The sequence below is a fragment of the Sus scrofa genome, chromosome X (genome assembly GCF_054392235.1).
Source record: "Sus scrofa isolate SSC_HxYL_T2T_F1_AM1 chromosome X, Sscrofa_HxYL_maternal_Yorkshire_Landrace_v2.0, whole genome shotgun sequence".
Lineage (NCBI taxonomy): Eukaryota > Metazoa > Chordata > Mammalia > Artiodactyla > Suidae > Sus > Sus scrofa.
The window spans coordinates 111,896,794-111,911,031 of record NC_139401.1 but is presented as its reverse complement, the minus strand read 5'-3'; positions in this window follow the sequence as shown (position 1 = coordinate 111,911,031).

Genomic DNA, 14,238 nt, shown 5'->3' with positions numbered 1-14,238 from the left:
CAAGAGATTCAGTATCTCTTTGATGTGTTGAAACACCTCAGCTTGGGCTTCTTAGCCAGTCAAAACACAAGACAAAAAATGGAAAGCTTAACACTTGACTCCCTTGTACTAAGGGCAGTCAACCAAAATCAACCAGATTGCACTTCTGGCACATACTGGAAGAATGGAAAAAGCATCCCTGGAATAAAATATTGCCACAGAGGTGCCTGTTCTTTTGTAAGCAAATGGTTGGCAAGACCTATTTAGCAACAAGCAGCTTTTATGAAAGGCAGCATTGTAGGTCATCAACTTTTGTTCCATTTAAACTATCCAAGGTTGGGAAGGCAAAAGATAGAGGAAAGAATCAGTTGGAATCTGCCTGTTAGGATGGAAAGTTAACAAGGTGCCTAGGATGAATTGTGAGCCGTAGGAATTTTTTGAAAATATTGGTGGATAAAAGTCAAAAAGGTGGTTATTTATAAAAATACAAGCACAAAGCTCAGGAAGTGGAAGTGTGAACTCATCTTTATTTCAAGCTACTTCTTTTGGGGAAGAGGTTGAGGAGATGCCTTGAATCGGCCCCTCAGCTCCGTACATGGAAGGTGACTAATGATGCTTTGTTCTTGAAGGAAACTGAAGAAACCTGAATGAAGATGTTTTTAGACAAATGAACTGAGTTCTGTTTGGTAATATAAATTGTTGCAGAAATCATTGGATGTAGTTGAACTAGCATTACCTTATGTTTCTGCAGTTTGTTTGTTTGTTTGTTTGTTTTGTTTTGTTTTTTGCCCTGGAGAATTGTCCTTTGCTTTATAACTACTGTTTATTCTTGTGGAAATAGGTCTTCTGTTTGAGTGATCACATATGGGAGATGAGAAATTGAGCCTGAAAGAACAGATGGGAATGGCATTCACCTTACAGAAGCGATAGAAAATAAAATGGGATGAAATTAAATGCTAGCTTCCTAATTCTGGTCATGGAGGGCTAGATCATTTGAACAACCTTCCTGCTAAAAACTCTGGCTATCATATAAAAATGACATCGTAAAAGCATAAAAGACCCAACAAGACAGTGCGGAATTACCAGGCCAATAGTAAAGGGAAAATACTCACTAGAGAGGTAAACAAGAACAAAAGCAACTTTTTTCCTGAGGGTTGTTGATAATCCCCCAAATTTTAAATTTTCACTTTGGAAACTCACAGAACAATTGGGAGAAGGACAGAGGTCGAAGCACAGAGCCTTCACAAACAAGAGACCTTCCCCAAAATAAGCTTGGACCCCAAAGTGCTACACACTCAGGGAAATGGTGAACCAGAATTGGAACAGTCTTTACATGGGATCATAGCCCGAATCTGGCTCTCGGGGCTATTCAGAGAATTTCAATCTTTGAACTAGACTTGAGGCATGCCATACTGCTGGTACCCCCCACAAGTGCCTAACAGAAGCAAATCCATATCCCCTTTGGAGGAAAACACCTTTACTCTTTTTTTTATTAACATATAGTTGATTTACAATGTTGTGTTAGTTTCTGGTATACAGTAAAGTGGTTCATTTATACACACACACACATACATATATATATATATATATATATATATATATATATATATATATTCTTTTTCAGATTCTTTTCCATTATAGGTTATCATAAGATATTGAGTATAGTACCCTGTGCTACACAGTAGGCCCTTGTATAGGGCCCTTGTTGGTTATCTATGTTATATATAGTAGTGTGAATATAATAGTGTGTAATCTCAAACTCCTAATTTATCTCCCTCCCACCTTTCCCCTTTGGGAAACAGAAGTTTGTTTCCTATGTCTGTGAGTCTATTTCTGTTTTGTAAATAATTCATTTGTATCATTTTTAAAGATTCTACATGTAAGTGATATCATATGGTATTTGTCTTTCTGACTTACTTAGTATGATAATCTCTAGGTCCATCCATGTTGCTGCAAATGGCATTATTTCATTCTTTTTTATAGCTGAGTAGTATTCTATTGTGTATTTATAGCACATCTTCTTTATCCAATCCTCTGTCGGTGGACATTAAGTTTGCTTCCATGTCATGGCTATTGTAAATAGTACTCCTATGAACATTGGTGTGAATGTATGTTTTTGAATTAGAGTTTTCTCTGGATATATACCCAGGAGTGGGATTGCTGGATCAAATGGTAACTCTATTTTTAGTTTTTTAAGGAATATCCATACTGTTTTCCATAGTGGCTGCACCAATTTACATTCCCACCAACAGAAAACATATTTACTCGATTTCAAATTAGTCTTACCAAAAAAATTTAATACAATGAGCAAGACGCAATCTAAGATGACCAAGTATACCATGAAACCAGACTCCAAAAACAAGAACCAGTAGAAATACAGAGTTCCCATTGTGGCACAGCAGAAACGAATCCAACTTGTATCTGAGGATGTGGGTTTGATCCCTGGAGTCACTCAGTGGGTTAAGGATCTGGCATTGCCATGAGTATGGTATAGGTCACAGACCCAGCTTGGATCCTGCATTGCTATGACTAAGGAGTAGGCCGGCAGGTGTAGCTCCAGTTCAACCCCTAGTCTGGGAACTTACATATGCCTCAGGTGCAGCCCTAAAAAAGCATAAAAACAAAAAAACAAAACAAAACAAAACAAAAAAAAAACTCATCAGTAAAATACACAAAAATGCAAAAAAAACATGATACTAAATAGACTGCAAAGAAGACACTTGTTAATAGCATGATAGCTGAAACAAGAAGGCAGAGCATCGTCTGGAAACATGCACATCATATGACTCAAATTTTTTACCACTCTTCGCATGTCCAGAAATGCCCCCAAAAGTGCCACAAGTACCGATTTGGGGGTTACAAATAAATTTTAGCAACTAAGTGAATTTGCAAATATGAGATCCACAAATAATGAGGATTGATTGTATTTAATTAGAATTCCAGAGAGAGGGGAGAAAAAGATTGGACAAAGACAATATACAGAAAAGTAATGTCTGGGAATTTTCCAGAACCTATGAAGGACAGCAATAAACAAATTGAAGAAACTCAATGATTCCCAAGCAGAATACATATAAAGAAACCGACTTCTTCACCCATCACAGACAGGAAAGTGAATGTATAATCCTGGGTTGGTTCATGGATTTTTAAAAAATGGATAAAGGATATTGAAATAATTGGGGAAATGTAAATGTGGACATAATATTTGGTGATAATATTGTACTAATATTAGCACCCTATAATAATTACTCTGTGGTTATACAGGGGGAATGTGTATGTTCTCAAGAGATACATATTGAAGAACTTAGGGGTAAAGAGTCATAACATCTGCAGTGTACTCTCAATTGGTTTGGTGTTAACAATGAAGAGAAGGAGAAAAGGAAGGAAAAGGAGGAGGGAGGAGGGAGGAAGTAAAGGGGGAGGAGGTAGAAGAAGAGAGAAGGAAAAGAACAAGGGAGAGAAAGATGAGAAGAGAGGACATGTAGCAAAAAATTAGTGAATCCAGGTAAAGACTATACAGGCTGTCAATTTCTCTGTAGGTTTGAAAATTTTCAAAATTAAAGGAAAAATCTGTACAAATAAGAAAAACAATAAAATAAAGCAAAAGTTTGGTTTTGAGTGAAAAAGGAAACACTAAGAAAGTAATGACACCATTCATTTTTTACATGTACTTTTTTCGGTAATTACAAGTTTAAAATTTGAGATTAAATAAAGATATTTTTAGACAAGCAAAACCTAAGAGAGTTTGCTACCAAGAGACTCACAACTAAAGGAAATGCTAAAAGACATACCTCAGGCAGAAAGAAAATTATTCTACTATAAAATCTGAGGTTTAGAAAGAAATGAAGAGGAAAAATTCAAATACATAGGTAAATTAGAGTCAATACTCACTATATAAAACAATACTACTGATTCTTATGGAGATTTGCAAAAATTAAATAATAACATTTGATATCATGATACATTTATCTCAATAAGAAAAACACAGGCTAACTTCAATAACAGAACCAAATATGCCATAGTTGGATATAGTCTGTGGTATAGTGAAGATCAAATATGAGTATTTGAATTTTTTAGAATATCAACTTGTTTAATGTATTATAAAAGGAAAAGCTAAAAAGAGAAAGTTTAAAATACAAAGTTTTGGGAGTTCTCATCTTGGTGCAGTGGAAACGAATCCAACTAGTAACCATGAGGTTGAGGGTTAGATCCCTGGCCTCACTCAGTGGGTTAAGGATCCAGCATTGCCATGAGCTATGGTGTAGGTTGCAGACACAGCTCAGATCTGGCGTTGCTGTGGCTACAGCTCCAATTTGACCCCTAGCCTGGGAACCTCCATATGTCGCAGGTGCGGCCCTAAAAGACAAAAAGAATTAATAAAATAAAATACAAAATAAAATAAAACAAAATAAAAATACGAAGTTTTTAGAATTAATGTCATGTGAAGCAAAATTCATTTTAAGCATGAGTCTCCAGAAAAGGCAAATATTTTTTTTAGATTTTTAAAACATTTTATTTTGATACAATCTCAGATTTATAAAAAAAAGGTTGCAAGAATACTAAAAAAGAATTCCCATATATCTTTCACCCAGATTCCCCAAATGTAGGTGTATTACCACATCTCTCTTTTTCTTTACACACACACAAAGATAACTAGAAAATTCCATATGCTTGGCAATTAGAAAATAGACTTTCAAACAACTCAAGGGTTAAAAAAAGGAAGAAAGAAATAATAAATTATAATAAAACAGGAAAATATATTAAATTGAATAGCAAGAATTCTAAGTATCAAATCTCGTGGGATTGTCTCGCCAACAAAATTAAACAGATGTTGATATTTTGCCTTATTTGCTTTACATCTTTATTTATAGTTTAATGTTTTCTTTGTAAGAATTAAAATATTACACATATCCCTTCACCTCCTTTCCTCCTCAGAGGTAACTACTATCTTGGAATTTGTGTACTTCTTTCCCATGACTGATTTGTACTTTTACTACAAATAAATACACTCATAAATAATAAATAACTTTATAATATCATTTTAACTTGTGGGAAATATTGCTTACAGTAAAGTTTTTTAGCCTTAAATATTAGAATGAAGCACATTAATTGCCAATACTTGATCATTTTCCTATAAAAGGACAATTTTATACAGCCTAGCCAAATATATATACTATACATATGTATATACACACACATATATTACATGAAAGGCTGAAAATCAATTAATTAAATACCAAAGTTCAGAAAAACGATAACAACAGAAAAATAAAGACTAGTAACATAGAAACTATATATAAAATAGGAAAAATCAACGGATCCGCAATTTTTGAAGTGATTAATAAAGTTGGCAAAATTTTGATGAGATTCCTCAAGGAAAAAAGAGAAGACATAAATAAGAAGACAAGATCAGAAATGAAAAGCAGATTCCATGTTATGTTAAAAAGACTTTTAAAAAATAAGACAAAAATTATTGAAACTGACTCAAGAAGAAGTAGAAAATCTGAACAGATCTACAACAAGTAAAGAAATTGAATCAATAATTAAATACCTTCCAATAAAGAAAAGCCCAGGACCAGATGTCTATACTGGTGAATCCTACCAAACACTTAAAAAAAAAAATAAGTAACATCAACACTTCTCAAACTCTCCTCAAAAAATAGAAGTGGAAAGAACACTTTCTAACTTATACTTGAAGCTGGCATTACCCCGACACCAAAGCCAGACAAGGACATTATAAGAAAACTACAGATGACTATTTATGAATACAAATGCAAAAATCCTCAAGAAAATACTAGCAGTCCAAATTCTGCAGCACATTAAAAGGATTATAAACCATGATCAGATAAGATTTATGCCACAAATGCAAGCATAGTTCAACATAAGAAAATCAATCAAGGTAGTAATACACCACATCAATAGAATGAAGGGAAAAAATCTACATGATCATCTCAATTGATACAGAAAAATAGTTTTAAAAATTTAACACCTCTCAGTATAAAACACTCAGAAAAATAGGAGTAGAAGGAACTTTCTCAACCTGATAAAAGGTATTTATAAAAAATTCACAGTTGACATCATAATGGTAAAAGACTGAAAGTGTTCCTCCAAAGTTCAGGCACAAGACAAAGATGCCTCTTTCTCCACTGCTATTCAACACCGTACTGGAAATTCTAGTCAGGTCAATTTGGCAAGAAAAAGAAAATGTATCCAAATTGGAAAGGAAAAAGAAAAAAACATTCACAGATGACATGATCATATATATATATACAGAAAACTGCTGACTACAGAAAAATCTACTTAAGCTAATAAATGAATGCAGCAAATTTGCAGAATACAAGAGCAACATCCAAAAATCAATTGTAATTCTATACACTAGCAATGAACAACCCAAAAAGAAAATTAAGAAAACATTTGCATTTATCATAGTATCCAAAAGAACAAAACACTTACGAATAAATTAAACCAAAGAGGCCAAAAACTGTGTACTGAAAACTGCTAAACATTGCTGAATTAAATTTTAAAAACATCCCTTATTTATGGATTGGAAGACAATATTGTTTAAGATGGCAATACCACCAAAAGAGATCTACAGGTTCAATGCAATCCATATAAAAATTTCAAAGGCCTTTCTTGAAGAAATGTAAAGGCCAATGCTCAAATTCATTTGGAATTGCAGGGGAGCTTGAATAGCCAAAACAGTCTTGAAAAGGACAATGTTGAAGGACTCATACTTCCTGATTTCAATACTTTCTACAAAGCTACAGTAATCAAAACGAATGCAGTGTTGTCTTAAGGATAGACATATAGGACAAATGGGATAGAACTGAGAGTACAGAAATAAACCTATATATCTACAGCCAACTGATTTTCAACAAAGGTGACAAAACCATTCAATGGAGAAAGAATAATTTCTTCATCAATTGGTGCTGAGACATCTGGATAAAATAGGAAAAATAATGAAGTTGGACCCCTAACTCACACCATGTACAAAAATGAACTCAAAATGGATCAATGATAAATATAAGAGCTAAAGTCTTAAAATTCTTATAAGGAAACATAAGAGTAAATCATGTTCATTGGCAATGGTTTCTTAAATATGACATGAAAAGCACAAGCAACAAAAGAAAAAATAGATATTTGGACTTCATTAAAATTAAAAACTTTGTGCTTCAAAGGATACCAGCAAAAAGAAAGTGAATAGAGACCTAAAGGATGAGAGATAAATATTTGCAGATCACACATCTGATAATGGTCTTGGATTCAGAATATATAAAGATCTCTTACAATTCAGCAATAACAAAAAGAAAAACAACCCAATTAAAAAATAGACGAAGTACTTGAATAGTCATTTGTCTTAATAAGATATATAAATGGCCAGCTAGCATATGAACTGATGCTCAACGTCTTCAGTCATCAGGGAAATGAATATAAAAACCATGATGAGATACCACTTCACACTCACTAGGATGGCTATTTAAAAGAAAAAAAAAACAGAAAGTAACAAGTGTTGGTGAGGATGTGGACAAATAGGAACCCTGATACATTGCTGATGATCACATAAAATGGTGTAGCTGCTATGAAAATCAGTTTGGTCGTTTCCAAGTCAGTTAAACATAGACATACCATATGACTCATCAATCTTCCTCCTAGGCATATGCCTAAGAGAAGTGAAACATTCATACAAAAACTTGTAAAAAGCCTTCCTAGTAGCATTTTATTCATAATAGCTAAAAACTAGAAACAACCCACATTTTCATTGACTGGTAACTGGATAAACACAATGTGGTATATCCATATAATGGAATATTTGTCAACAATATAAAGGAAGAACCATGAAGGGGGTCATTTGACATCATTCTTGGAATGCTGAAGTCTTCTTACATCTGATTCTGATTTCCTCTCCATCAAAGAATTTATGATAATTATAATTAAATAATGCCACTGTACAATTAAATAATACAGTCCTACAATTGTATTATTAATAACCATTTATCTACATGGTACAATGTAAGGTCTATAATGTCTTGTTTATCACATCACCTAGAATGGTGTAATGCCTATATTGAAGAATCAGTAAGATGTAACAAATTGTGAGGACATATTTATATAGTTACACTGTTTTTTAACAAATTTATGCATTTTATATTTTACTTATTTTCAGAGGTATATTATTTTTGTTATTCTTACCAGTTAAGCTATTCTTTTTATTATGCTATATAAAATATTTAATGGTATATAAGCTTTCTTTTTTATAAATTTTAGCTGCATAATATACACAATTTTAATATAATGCTAATTTTTAAAGAAAAAAAATTGAAATGTAATAGATAATACTAAATAGTAAAGATGAAAGCCATACAAAATGGGATAAAGTATAGAATAAATTTCCTATTTGTCTCAGCATATTTTCCATTCCACTTCTCCAGAGGGAGTCACATAATCTGTTTCTTAAGATTCATGATATAATAGTCTGTGTGAATGTAATTGTGTTTAAATATATGTATTTTATTCTGTAAAAAAAATAAAATTTCAAAAAAAAACATTATAAAGGAAGAAAGTACTGATACATGCCACAACATGGATGAATCTTGAATACATCATGCTAAGTGAAGGAAGCCAGACACAAAATGTTATATGTGAGTCCATTTATATGAAATGTCTAGAATAGGCAAATCTATAGATACAGAAACTAGACTAGTGTTTACCAGTGGCTTAGGGGAGAGAGGAATGGGAAATGACTAATTAATGGGTACAGGTATCTTTCTGGGGTGATGAAAATATTCTGGAGTTATATAATAGTGATGGTTGCACAATACTATGGCTATATTAAAAATCACTGAAATGGTATATTTTAAAATTATTAAAGTGATTAACTTTATCTCCATTTTTAAAAAATTCATAGGGCCATTAACTCTGATTATGCTAGACTTAACTATTGATTCAGTATGGTGTCTGACACCTAATATATCTTCAATAAACATTTATTGAATGAATGCTCAAATGAGTAAATGAATAAACAGAAATATCCATCAAGTATACTAAATTGGAATTTCCATTGAGGCAGAGATTTTTGTCTGTTCTGTGTGTTTTGTTCACTGCAGTATTTCCCAGTGCCTATAAAAGTGTCTAGCATGTGGTCAGTATGGAATACATATTTCCTAGAGGAATTGATAAAAGAGTTTTGCTGCTTTCTTATAGGGGTTATTGCCTGGGTGGGATCACAGTACCCTAGGGTCTGATCCTTACTTCCAGAGGTCTAGAAATTTGGCTCAGTCAGGGTACCAAGACTTGATCAGTCTCTGTAGAACTACTACACACTAATCAAACTGACAGGAAGTTCTTTTTGTAGTAGGGTGCCTAGTGAGAGGAGTAACTTGAACGAATTATTTTCTTAAATCAAAAAAACTGCCATCTTCTTCCCTGTAGAGGAGATAGAGAAAATTCTATTGGAACGTATTCATTCAGGGAGCATATCTAACTAAAGTATAATTGATTAACAATGTTGTGCCAATTTCTGCTGTACAGCAAAGAGATGCAAATAGGGAGAGTGTCTTGAAGAGCACCTCTCTCTCAAAGTAGAGGCATGGAGATAGCTATTACTCTGAGTAAAAGATAACAGGATCTTTTATATCCTCACAACATCTGTCTCCCAGGCAAGCAGAGCTGAGAAGGAGGCCATAGAGCAAAGAGCCTGCTGGGATGGAAGGGAATGAGAAAGGAACTGCTCACTTTCAGATTCTAAGTTAGGGAAAATCCGTCAAGTTAGACCCAACCACAAAGGCCCTTATCAAAACAGTGCCCTAATTTCTCCACCTCCAGGTCAACACAATTATCAATCTGTTCAATTTTTGTCAATCAATGAGATAAAAATCATCTCAATGTTGTATTAATTCCTAACTCTGATTACTAGTGAGGTTGAGCATTTTTATGTGTCTATTGGCCATTTGTTGTTTTTAAATGAATTGCTCGTTCATGTATGTTATGGAAATAAAACCACAGACTTGGAAATTTTGAAGTCTGGTTTTTGTCATGGATAAGCATGCAAGAAGAAATGAGAGGGACTGAGTGAGACCAGCCAGATTCCAGCAGCTATAACATCCTCAGATCTTAGTATATCAGTTCTATATTTCTTTTTAAATGAGGACAAAGCTCTATCACCGTATCTTTTCAGGTATTCTTTTGGGATCCACAGGAAAGGGAGGTCCTCGTGCTCATGAGTAAACATGTTGCAAAACATTTGAAAAACAGTTCAAGTATACATTTTGAAAACAAGGGCAGTCAAGATAAAGAAGGTAAAATATTCATCTGAACAGAAAGTTTCAGACACACATGTTTGAGAAGAAGGTGTTCCCGTCGTGGCTCACTGGTTAACGAACCTGACTAGCATCCATGAGGATGAGGGTTTGATCCCTGGCTTTGTTCAGTGGGTTAAGGATCTGGCGTTGCCCTGAGCTGTGGTGTAGGTCGCAGACACGGCTCAGATCTGGCATGGCTGTGGTGTAGGCCAGCAGCTACAGCTCCGATTTGACCCCTAGCCTATGAATCTCCATATGCCCTGGGTGCAGCCTTAAAAAAAAAAAAAGACAAAAGACATATTTGAGAAGAAAGTCAGTCTTTGTCCAGAAAAACAAAGGAGATTAAAGAAATAAAGTATTAGAGGATTTTTTGTTGAATTTTTAACATTAATAATACATGACAAAGTTATTTTATTATGGAGAGACTGATTCGGTTATCAACATCCATAGGTCATTTTCTTTTTTTATATGTATAATGATTTTTATTTTTTTCCATTATTGCTGGTTTACAGTGTTCTGTCAATTTTCTACTATACAGCATGGTGACCCAGTTACACATACATGTATACATTCTTTTTTCTCACATTATCATGCTCTATCATAAGTGCATAGGTCATTTTATAATTCTGGTGTTGGACTTTGGTTGATTTAAAAGAGTTCTTTATATATTAAGTAAATTTTACCTTTATCATAAACATTGTAAGGATTTTCTACAGATCATTGTTTTTAATTTCCCTGTGCTATTAGGAAGCTACAAATTTTTATGCAGCCAAATTTCTCAATGTTTTTGTTGTTTCTGAGTTTAGGATGCTACTTTAAAATATCTTCTTGGAGTTCCCATTGTGGCTCAACAGAAACGAATCTGACTAGCATCCATGAGTATGCAGGTTCAATCCCTGGCCTCACTCAGGGGGTTTAAGGATCTAGCATTGCCATGAACTTTGCAGATGTGGCTAGGATTTGGTGTTGCTGTGGCTGTGGCATAGGCCAGCAGCTATAGCTCTGATTTGATCCCTAGCCTGGGAACCTCCATATGCCGTGGGTGCAGCCCTAAAATTTAAAAAAAGACAAAAAAAATCTTCACCTCAAAATTATCAAAATGTTTACTTATGTTTTCTTCTAATATTTTTGTTTTAATGTTTAAATCTCTGCTCCATCTGGAATTTATTTTGTATAAGGAATGAGGTAAGGATCAGTTTTATCTTTTCCCAAAAGGCTAGCTAATTGTTCCAACACCATTTCCCGAAAAGTCCCTTCTTTCTATATTGGTTTGAAATGCTAATTGCATCATATAATTAATTTCCAAAGAGATTTGGGTCTGTTTCTGAACTCTTTACTCTGTCTAATGTATTAATTTTATTTTTTTTTTTTTTTTTTTTTTTTTTTTTTTGTCTTTTGCCTTTTTTTTTTTTTTTTTTTTTTTGTTGTTGTTGTTGTTGTTATTGTTGCTATTTCTTGGGCCGCTCCCGCGGCATATGGAGGTTCCCAGGCTAGGGGTCTAATCGGAGCTGTAGCCACCGGCCTGCGCCAGAGCCACAGCAACGCGGGATCCGAGCCGCGTCTGCAACCTACACCGCAGCTCACGGCAACGCCGGATCGTCAACCCACTGAGCAAGGGCAGGGATCGAACCCGCAACCTCATGGTTCCTAGTCGGATTCGTTAACCACTGCGCCACGACGGGAACGCCCCTAATGTATTAATTTTAAATGGAGTTTTATTTTTTCCAGTTGCCATTTTATTTCTGCTCACTACTCTGAATATTCCTTTCCTGCTATCATGGTTATCTCTAAGCCAGCCAGAAAACAACTTGGTAAGCATGAAATGAGAATAAAAAGAAAGACATGGTTCAGAGATATTTCATCCAAGCTCTGCATACCATCTCCGCCTAACAAGAGAAAACACCTCTCTAATGATCAGTGGAATACAAAGCCCCTTTGTGATCTAGCTCTTGTCCCTTCCCAGCATCATCTCTGGCTACTTTTCATCCTCTCTTCCCATCACCATTTGCCTAGAAGTTTCCAAAACTTCTTTTCATTTCACATCTTGTCTTGCACTTGCTATTCATTCTGTCTAAAAGCCCCTTTCTTCATTGTCCACCTGACAAATTCCTGTTCAATCCTTTTAAATCGTCACACATAGAAACTGTCAGGGCTCCTATGCCATGATGCTTGTCCCTTAAAAGAGTGAAGTCTTTGAGTCAGGGACTATCTTATTCATATTTGTATTTCCAGTGCCTGAAACAATGAGCACACAGATGTTCAACTAATGTTTGTTGAATGAAAAAGTTAATTTGAATCATGCCAATGTTCCTACTGTTATAAGTATTCTTATATTTCCCTCAATGGTTTGCATTCGGAGATCTTTCAGAAAAAGTTTACTCCAACCAATATATCACTCCTTCCCACCTCTTCCCATTGATCTAGTACACTCTACTGAACTGGGCTGGGTTGAGGATGAGGACAAAAGAGGAAAATGGTGGGAGGGGAAATGAGTATTCCCCTGAAAGCAGCAGAACCATATTAGACAACCTCAATGGAGGGTAACAGGATTCTAATTCCATAAGAGTTTTTCTGAATTCATTGCTTGAATACCATAAAACAAGGTATGCCATAAAGGCAACAGGATATCGATACTGTAATAGCAGGGTATTGAAATTGTAATTATGGAATTAAGTCAGATATGGTGTTTCTTTGATTGGACAAATATTTTAAAATAACTGAACTGATTACTTATACTGATAGGCACTTTATATTATAGTTTTGAAATTGGAGACAGTCTCTCTCATAAAATAATGCTCATTTAGGCCCAAAGCAACCTTTATTTGCATGAGCTGCATTTCTAAAAAATAAAATATTTATTAGCAAATGTCAGCTTTAAAGTCTTCTCAAAATTCTACTAAAAACCTGGCTGACATAGAAAAGTGCTTATGCATTCAAATCCCTTCTCTCCAAGGACCAGTCATTTTAATCTGGTTGATACACACGGTCCTTGGAGTCAATTGTATTATAAAATGACAAAGGTTGACTTGAATTCTGTCAAATTGTTCTCCAAGCGCTCTGTGTAATTTTTAAATCTCAATATTCACTTTAAATTTTTTCCTCTTGATTTATCAGCATACTGTCCACCATCTCCCACCACTAATCTTATAGAAACAAAATAAGGCGAGGCTATTACCAGGTGATGAAGACATGGTTGATTTGTGTTAAAACCAGCAGTGAAAACTCCATAATTCATTTTGTTTCTCTTAGACATATTTTTTAGAAGTGGAATATATAGACACTTCCTTAAAACCTAGTATATTTACTTTGCATGACCTTTTCTGATGGTATTTTCCCAGAATGATGGAAGAAATAGGAAGGTTTATCTGGATAAATTGCTTTGAACAAAGTCGATGTAGGAAATCTAGCCACTGAGTTATTTCCACCCTCTGACTATTTGTTTGGAACAACTGAGGAGGGATGAGCAGTAGCTTTGTATATTTCACTTTGGCAGAGCTGTTCAGCCTCCACCACTGATCTTATCAGCAGACATCAACTGGCAGGTGGCTAAGATGTCATGGAAGAGAAGGGAGGCAATGTGATATGGCAGTGGAAAGCCTCTCTCTAACATGGTACTCACAGTCTGTTTTTACTTTTTTTTTTTGTCTTTTTTTTTTTTTTAGGGCCGCACCCACGGCATATGGAAGTTCCCAGGCCAGGGTCAAATCAGAACCAGTCTATGCTACAGCTCACAGCAACACCAGGTCCTCAACCCACTGAGCGAGGCCAGGGATCAAACCTGCATCCTCATGGATACTAGTCGGGTTCATTACCACGAGCCACAATGGGAACTCCTGTTTTTACTTTCTATCTTGGTCTTTTAAAATGTGCTAGGTACATTGTCACAGAATAAATAGAACCATGACTTAAATTTACCATCCTTCCCCCATACAACATCTTTTATATGTGAAATTTGATTTCATTA